The following is an 8988-nucleotide window of genomic DNA, read 5'->3' on the forward strand; positions in this document are numbered from 1 at the left end:
CGTGATGTGTCTGTCAAATTGTCTTCCAAATAACTATGTTTATGCTTCCAAATTAGTATTGCTGTCAGCTTTGATCAGAGAAGCTTAAACAATGATCAGGGATGATTATAGAGACTCACATTCGGTCAAATCACAGAGAATAAATGACTGTGGGATGCCCAGATGTAAATGAGAGATCCAGGACACCCCTGCCAAGGCTCTGGAAATGTTCCAGAAGGGGCAGAAATACAATAAGAGCTAGAGGAAGGTGGTGGGTGGTGTACAGGACAGTGACTTCCAAGAACACCATGGCTGTTGCCCTCTTGAACTCACAGCAGCTGTAATTACCTGCATAAGATCCCCATAAGATTGTGTCCATCACAGAGAACAAAAATAAAAGACTCTGGCATACTCAGCCCTAAATGAAACATTCACATCACACCCCTTCCCTCAAGGCTCAGAGATCTACGCGGAAGAGGGGGCGGAGAGACTGTCAGAGCCCGAGGTAGTTGATAACATCGAGGAAACTGCTTTTCAGACACAAGAAGGCCATTACACATGAACTCACAGTTACTGTGACAGCATGCATGGGTGCCCAACCAAACTCCAGCCAGACAAAAATCCCAGCATAGAGGTGGGAAGGTAGCAACGGAATCACGCCACTCACTGAGCAGCTCTTGGCATTTGAGAGCTGCTGTATGCTGATGTGTCCCCTGAGAAGTTGACCATATTCCAGAGCAGACTCTGTTCCCCAGAAAATCTAGACAACATAAACTGGACTCCTACAATTAAAAAAAAGAAAAAGTTAATCTCAAAGTTGGGTGCAAAAGGGTGGAAGGACAGAGAGAGTGGTAACAGAGGGAGGGAGTGAAAGGGGTAAATATGCAAAAATAAATATCAATGCCCTATTATGGAAGGAGAGAGGCTCAGGGGTCCTCAACCCTCTCAGAGGGTTTATATGAAGTTTATAACCAATGGGGGAAGAGGAGATATTTTCTTCAGTGACATAGTTACTAATAGGGTACACATGCTCCTATCAACAAAATTCTACTCATGCTCCTGTGAGGCTGGAAAGATGACTCGGTGGTTGAAAGCACCGGCACTCCCAGAGGACCAAGGTTCAATTCCCAGCACCCACACAGCAGCTCACAGCTATCTGCAACTCCAGTCTCAGGAGATCTGACACCTTCATCTGGACTCCTCAGGCACATGACAAGTACCTGGTGCACAGACACACCTGCAGGCAAAACACCCAAATGCAAATCCAAAAATCAAAATAAAACAAATCATCTTTTAAAATGCATGCTCTGTAAGCAACATTAATGAAAGTCACTGGCTCACCAAAATAGATGAAAATAAAAAGACGCGAAGGTAGAAGAGTTAGTTGGCAAGAGGAAGTGGATTGGTGGGAGTGAGAAAGAAAAAAAAAAAGGTAACAGGTGGGTGAACATGATTGAAATATATTATTGTGTAAGAAAACATCACCAGGGGCTGGAGAGACGACTCAGCAATTAAAAGCACTGGTTGTTCTTCCAGAGGTCCTGAGTTCAATTCCCAGCAACCACATGGTGGCTCACAACCATCTGTAATGAGATCTGGGGTCCTCTTCTGGGAAGTAGGCATACATGCAGGCAGAACACTGTGTCTATAATAAATAAAATCTTTTTTTAAAAAAAGAGAATATCACAATGAAGTTCATTGCTGTGCATAATTAATATAGGCTAACTGAAAACAATTTTTTTAAATGAGGCCTCACATGTCTTGTCCCCTCTATCACATGACAGCACAGCTAGCAGGCATCATTTATAAATCAGGAAAGAGGTCCTTACCAGACACTGAGTCTAGTCATAACCTTGGGACTTAGGAGATGCCAAACTGTGAAGAACAAACCTCGATAATTGATAAAATACCTAGCCTGTGGTATTTTGATACAGTATGATGAGCTGACTAGGGTAGCACTCAAATCTCTGTGTTTAGGTTGTCTTCAGTTTCATCTGGCGACAACCTCCAAACAGGTCTCTCTACCCTCCCAATCCTCAAAGTACAATCTAAGAATATGGAATACTGTTATACATCATTAGTCTTTTTCATTGTCCGCATGTTTACATCAATGATACAAAGGGCGATAGTGGTGAGATGGCTGGCAGAGAAGCACCAATATGGCAGCCATAGAAAACTACACTAGACGTTGTCTTTCAATACCTCGTGCTCTCAGTTCAGAGGCTGAAAAGCCATTTGCAAAGACACAAAGACCACTCCACACCATCAATCAACGTGCTATCAACACAACGAATAGCAGAAGCCATAGGATTGTCTCAATAGTTGCAGAAAATGACTTGGTGAAAATGTAGTATCTTCTTAATAAAAGTGATGAACAAATTAGGTGCTGGGGGAGGGGGGGAATGCCTCAGTGTAATAAGGGCTGTATATAATAAGCCAACCGCTAATACATACTGAGCAGGGAAATACCGAAAGCTTCCTCACTAAGGTCTGGAAAAAGACAAAGGTATCTACTGCCCTCACTCTTTTTTTTTTTTTTTTTTGGTTTGGTTTGGTTTTTTGAGACAGGGTTTCTCTGTGTAGCTTTGCGCCTTTCCTGGAACTCACTTGGTAGCCCAGGCTGGCCTCGAACTCACTGCCCTCACTCTTAATGCAACACAGTACTGGAAGTCCTAGACAGAGGAATCAGATGGAAGAAAGGAAGGAAGGGAGGGAAGAATAGAAGGAAGGAAGAAAGGGAGGGAGGGAGGGAGGGAGGGAGGGGAGGGGAGGGAAGTGGGGGAGAGGAGGGGAGGGAAAGACTATCCGATCAAGAAAAGAGGAATCAAGCTGTCACATTTTGGGGATGGTATAATTATCGATAAAGGAAACCTCGAAGATTCTACCAAAAGACAATTACAACTAAAAATGAATGTAACAGTGCCGCAGGATACAAAACTCAACATATTAAATGCAATAGCACAGAAAATCATCTGTAATAGAAGTTGACACAGCGATATCATTTTCAATAGCTCTTCAAATTAAAATACCTAAAGACAACTTTTACCCAAAAAGTAATACATTAATACTTGTATAATTGAAGGTATAAGACATTAAGGAACTTTGAGAGAGGGGAAAAAACTGAAAAGAGATCCTGAATTCAAGTATGAGTGTTATTAGAAGTATCACACTACTGGACGTGTTCTGAGGATTCGGTGAAGCCCCAAAGACAGTGTGTTGTTACTATTTCGTGGGCATGTGTGTGTGTGTGTGTGTGTGTGTGTGTGTGTGTGTGTGTGTGTTTTAAGCACTTCACTCCTCCAACTTTACATGGGCTCCTGGATCAAACTTAGGTCATAAGTTCACACTGCGAGCATCTTTATCCACTAAGCATTTGGACCAAGCCCCCAAGATGTTCTTAACAAAACCAGCCAAAAAAAATCTAAAATTTGTATGGAAATGGAGAGAGAGAGAGAGAGAGAGAGAGAGAGAGAGAGAGAGAGAGAGAGAGAGAGAGAGAGAGATGAGATGAGATGAGATGAGATGGAGGTTTCTTAAAAGGTTTAAAATAGGACTATTGATAGCCAGTGGTGGGACACGCCTTTAATCCCAGCACTTGGGAGGCAGCAGAGAGAGGCAGGCAGATCTCTGTGAGTTTGAGGCCAACCTGGTCTACAAAGTGAGTTCCAGGACACCCAGGGCTGTTACACAGAAAAATCCTATCTCAAAAAACCAATAATAATAATAATAATTATTATTATTATTATTAATAAAATAGGACTGCCATATGATCTGCACAGATGGTGGATCCACTGTCTACTGAACACATTCCTCTGCTTGGTCTTAGCTTAGGCTTGTCTTTAGCTCTTATAACTTAAATTAACCCATTTCTATTAATCTACATTCTGTCACGTACTGCCCACCATGCTTCTTCTGTGTCTCCTGGGGTCTCTCATACACCTAGATTCATCCCTTCTTCCTTTCTCTCCCAGGAAATCCTGCCTATACCTCCTGACTAACCATTGGCCATGCAGCTTTTTATTACACCAGTCACAGCAAATCCATCTTCACACAGTGGGCAACTGTCCCACAACTCTCTGCGACCCAGACGGTGGACCCACTCTCCTGAGGGCTCTCCTACGCTGCTACACCACGAGCTTTGTCCTCATCACTGGGCAAAGAAACAGACTTCAATCTCCTTCTCTCCTTGTGAGGACACTAATCCCAACATTGGGACCTCCACACACACGGCCCCCTCTCAACATAACTACCCCTTAAAGGCTCCACCTCCTACGCCATCCCACTGCGAAGTAGAAATTCTGTATATGAAACTTGGAGGGACAAAACGTGACATCGCAATATCACCGTTTTAAAAACATGTAAGCTACCGCATCTGAAGATGAAGCAATTTGCTTAAAAACACAACAAACCTTAAACAGGTAAATGATAGAGGGAGAAATTGACTTCAGGAAATTCTCCCACAGACTATGTTCTTGACTATTACCCTATACTATCTCTTAGGTAAGAAGTATAATATCCTATACTCAATGTACAACAAAATTAAGTTGTCCAGGTCATAAATCCAGGAAGTGAAAACATTACCACCATGTGGTTACCTATAAAGAGAGAGAGGGAGGATTGAATACTCGATTTGTTGATTATTGTGGTTCTTCTCAACTAATCCTTTTGTGCTTCTGATGGAAAGGGACATCTCTGGAGTTTGTCACAGAGAGGGGCCTGAGTCAGACTTAAGTGGCACCTGCAGTCATTATCCTCATGACCGAAATAGGCACATGAGGTGAGCAGGGCCTAGAGGGCAGAAGCACTTAAACTTCAGACTCTGACAGAGTGTGACAGGAACCTGACTCACAGCTTTGTGTCAGCAGCAATAGAAATCAGGGCACTGTGCCATGTCACTGGACTTGAGTCATTCTCTCACTTCATGATGGATCCCTGTGAGTAGTGAGGTGGCATGTGAGTTGCCCGGGAGACAGTGAACTTGGGGAAAGTATAAAGAGCAAACATGGAAATAAAAATTACAAATCCCGTCTATGATTGCGTGGCCACAGCTGGGAAAGTGCTAGTACTCCAAAACAAGTGGGTGAAGAAGGGAGCAGGGGTCTCCAAACAACAGAAGCAATTGACCATTCCAAAATCTGGGCAAGAACCCTTTGCATTTGCTTGGTACCTTAGTGCACAATCTGGTTTGTTGCAAAGCTGCGTTCTGTCGCCCTATTTGTGGGTATCATGAGTTCCCTCAAAGACAAAGCCAACAAGGTAGTAATCTCCTTGGGGCAGGAACTGAACTCATGATTTGAGAGTATTTTCATATAATTAAAAAATCCCTGTAGCTAGAGTTTTCCTGCCTTGCCCACAGTCAGGACAAATCTCTGTCACCTGCCAGTCCCACAGCCTCTCAGACCCTAAGTAAACACAGAGACTTATATTGGTTACAAACTGTATGGCCATGGCAGGCTTCTTGCTAACTGTTCTTATATTTTTGGTTGTGAGCCTAGCCTTTAACGGCTGAGCCATCTCTCCAGCCCGCTAACTGTTCTTATAGCTTAAATTAATCCATTTCCATAAATCTATACCTTGTCACGTGACTCGTGGCTTACCGGCATCTTCACATGCTGTTTGTCATGGTGGCGGCTGGCAGTGACTCTTTCTGCCTTCCTGTTCTTTTATTTCTCCTCTCTGTTAGTTCCACCTATACTTCCTGCCTAGCCACAGGCCAATCAGTGTTTTATTTATTGACCAATAAGAACAATTTGACATACAGACCATCCCACAGCTTATCCCATGTGACAACTTTTGTTTATGGCAAAGGTTTTAGGGAGAGGGTCACCATTTGATAGTGTTTTCCTCTTAGCACTTCCTCGAAGCCTTTGCTCACAAGGGGCCCCACAGTATTTTATGTTCAAGGCACTAGAAGCTCATTGTTGCTATTGCCAGCTCCATGTCATGGAATAAAATTGCCTGTTGAGTCTTTGTTGGGGGCAGGACAGTGTCGCTCTGTTGTTTTGTTTTCTTTTGTTTGTGGGTATATGTAAGATATATGAGTGGATGTAGTCATGTGTGTGTGTATGTGTGTGTGTGTGTGTCGGGTGTACAGGTACAAGTGTGCACATGGTCAGAGGTCCATGAGTGATGGGGGAAATGTCTTTTCTGTACACTGTAAATTTGTGTTGCTCTGATTGGTTGATAAACAAAGCTGTTTGGCCAATGGTGAGGCAGAACAGGGTTAGGCAGGACATTCTAACTAGAGAGAGAGGAAGTTGAAAGGCAGAACAGAGAGGATGCTGCCAGCCGCAGCCGTGAGAAGCAAGATATAAAGATACCGGTAAGCCACGACCCACATGGCAAAGTATAGATTTATAGAAATGGGTTAATTTAAGATGTAAGATCTAGCTAGTGAGAAGCCTGAGCCAAGAGGCCATACAGTTTGAAATCAATATAAGCTTCTGAGTGATTATTTTAATAGTGGCTGCGGGGTCCATGGGGCTGGGCAGGACTGGAGAAAACTTCAGCTACACATGTCAGCTACCTTCTCCAATCTCTTTCTACCTTATTTCATGACATAGGATCTCTTACTGAACCTGGAGCTCATTGATTAGGCTAGGCTGGGTGGCCAGGAAGCTCTAGGGACCCATCTATGTCTGCCTCTCCTGCACTGGGATTACAGGTGTGCACTGTCACACCCAGCATGCATGGTGGGGATGCAAACCCAGGGGCTCATACCGGTATGATGACACTTCAGGCAACTGAACCATCTCCGTATCCCTTTGTTTCAAGGTTTAATGTGAGCCTTACTCTGTTGCCTAGGCTGGCCTCGAACTCTTAGGCTCAAGCAATCCTCCTGTTTCAGTGTCTTGAGTGGTTGGGGCTACAGGTGCATACCCATTGAGTTCTGACTCTATGAACTTACGGTTGGGACATCCCAGGTATGTTAATGTTTATCATCACATTCTTACAACAGCCCCTTTTAAGCTTAAAAACCATCTCCACTATTTCAAAGCTCTTAAGTGTTTTGTTTTGTTTTTTTGGTTTTTTGGTTTTTTTTTTTTTTTTATGCCTTAGCTGGTTCAACGGAGTTAACATTCACAAAAAGAGAGGAGAGTTTGTGTTAATGATTGAAGAATCCGAGATCTAGAGAGATTAAGGCAAGCACACAAGTTCGTGACCTTTGTATACTGTGAAGCTGGGTTCATATTCAGGCCTGTCTGACTTCAATGGCCACCGGTGGCACTGTTCAGCTAGAAAACCTCACCCCAGCTGCATCTCTAACTTTTGCACCATCCAATGTTTCCTTTTCGAGACATCGGAATGCATTTAACAGAAGCAGCGACATTCACCTCCTAACACAGTGACACTTTCCCCTCCACACACCCGGCACGGAATTTCCAAACATTTAAAATCATTTTCACATTAAGCCACTTGTTTAGAGAAGTCCCCATCTTGAACACTTTGGGCTGTCAGGAAACAGGGGCACAACTTCTCTCGTGGTACAGAAACGACTTTCTAAAATTATCTTCAAGGACACAATCATAACAAACATTCTGGATGGTGAGGGTAGAAACTTCTCCGCTATGCTTATTTTTCTTATTGAAGACATTTTCCCTCAAATACTATAAAAAGTGCTTTGGGGGCAAAAAACCAAACCAAGTCAAACTCAACCAGGACAAAAAAAAAAAAAAGTGAGAGCAGCGTTGTTCTGTTCACTAACAGCCCTGTGTATGTCGATTAAATAAATGCCAGCCCTGTTCCTTCTGATACCGATGTCACTAGGTCACTAAGAAAGACAAAATTTATCTAGGTGAGCCAGACAGATTACTGAAGAGACTGGCAAATTGTATCAGCAAGATAATTACAGGGAGGAAGAGAGGCCTGTGGCCTCAACACAACACTGCTTTTATTTCTGTAGCTAATGAGGCAAAACACATTTGTTACCCAAAGAGAGAATGTGCCCCCCTTCCTTGAGTTGAGTAAATAAATGTTTTCTGAATCCAACACAATTACATCCCAGAGAGAAATGTCTTCCTAATTCTCCTCAGGGACTGTGGAGCCGACCATGAACAGTGAACTTTGGGAGTGTTTTACGGGTTTTTTTCCCCTTGTTATTCCTTGCCTTCTTTTTTTTACTTTCCTTAAAGAAATTAGAATCCTTCAGCTGATGTCACCAATATGAGATTCCAAGAAAGAGGTGGTAGAAACAAAGCTGACAAATTTAAGGTGAAGTCTTATGACTTAACCAGCTGGAAAAAAAAAATTAAAGAAAAGAAAAAGTCATGCTAATAGAATGGAGACTGTCTAACTGTAAATAGAAGGAGAGCCCTGGAGGCAATAGACAGATGTGTGTGCATGGTGATCTCACTGGATCTTTGTAAATTTTCTGCTTGTGACTATTTGGCCCTGCACAGCAGCATTGGGACAAGTGTGGAGCTCTTTGGAGGGAAAGAACTAAATTATTTTATGAATGGTTTGGGCTCTGAGTCTGACACTTTAGGCCACTCAGCCATCTCGACAACATGGTTTGGGGTTTGAAAAGTCCCATGTTCAATAGCAAGAAGAGACAAACTTCCAAGAAATAAATATAACAAAATATGTGAAAATATTCATGAAAAAAAAAATGTGTTATGTATTGTCTAAAGGAGCCAAAGAAGACATGGGAAGGTGGAAAGACATGTTCTTGGATAGAAGTGCATGGCACAGTGACCTTTCTGAAAAGCCCACATCCATTCTAGGATATGCACTACTGTCCTCCGTCACTCCCGCCAGCTCTTTCTGTTTGTTTTTGGTTTTGATTTTGGGACAAGGTCTCTATGTAGCCCTGGCTGTCCTGGAGCTCTCTATGCAGACCAGGCTGGCATTGAACACAGAGATAGCCATCCACCTTCTACCTCCCAAGTGCTGGGATTCAGGGTATGTGCTACCCACCCACCATCCCTGGCTTCCCTCCAGCCCTTAATGCTCATGCTTAAATCTATATACAATAAAACAAATAATAATCTTCTCAACTATAGTTTATAT

Source organism: Peromyscus maniculatus, chromosome 18 (genome assembly GCF_049852395.1).
Source record: "Peromyscus maniculatus bairdii isolate BWxNUB_F1_BW_parent chromosome 18, HU_Pman_BW_mat_3.1, whole genome shotgun sequence".
In the NCBI taxonomy this organism is placed as follows: domain Eukaryota; kingdom Metazoa; phylum Chordata; class Mammalia; order Rodentia; family Cricetidae; genus Peromyscus; species Peromyscus maniculatus.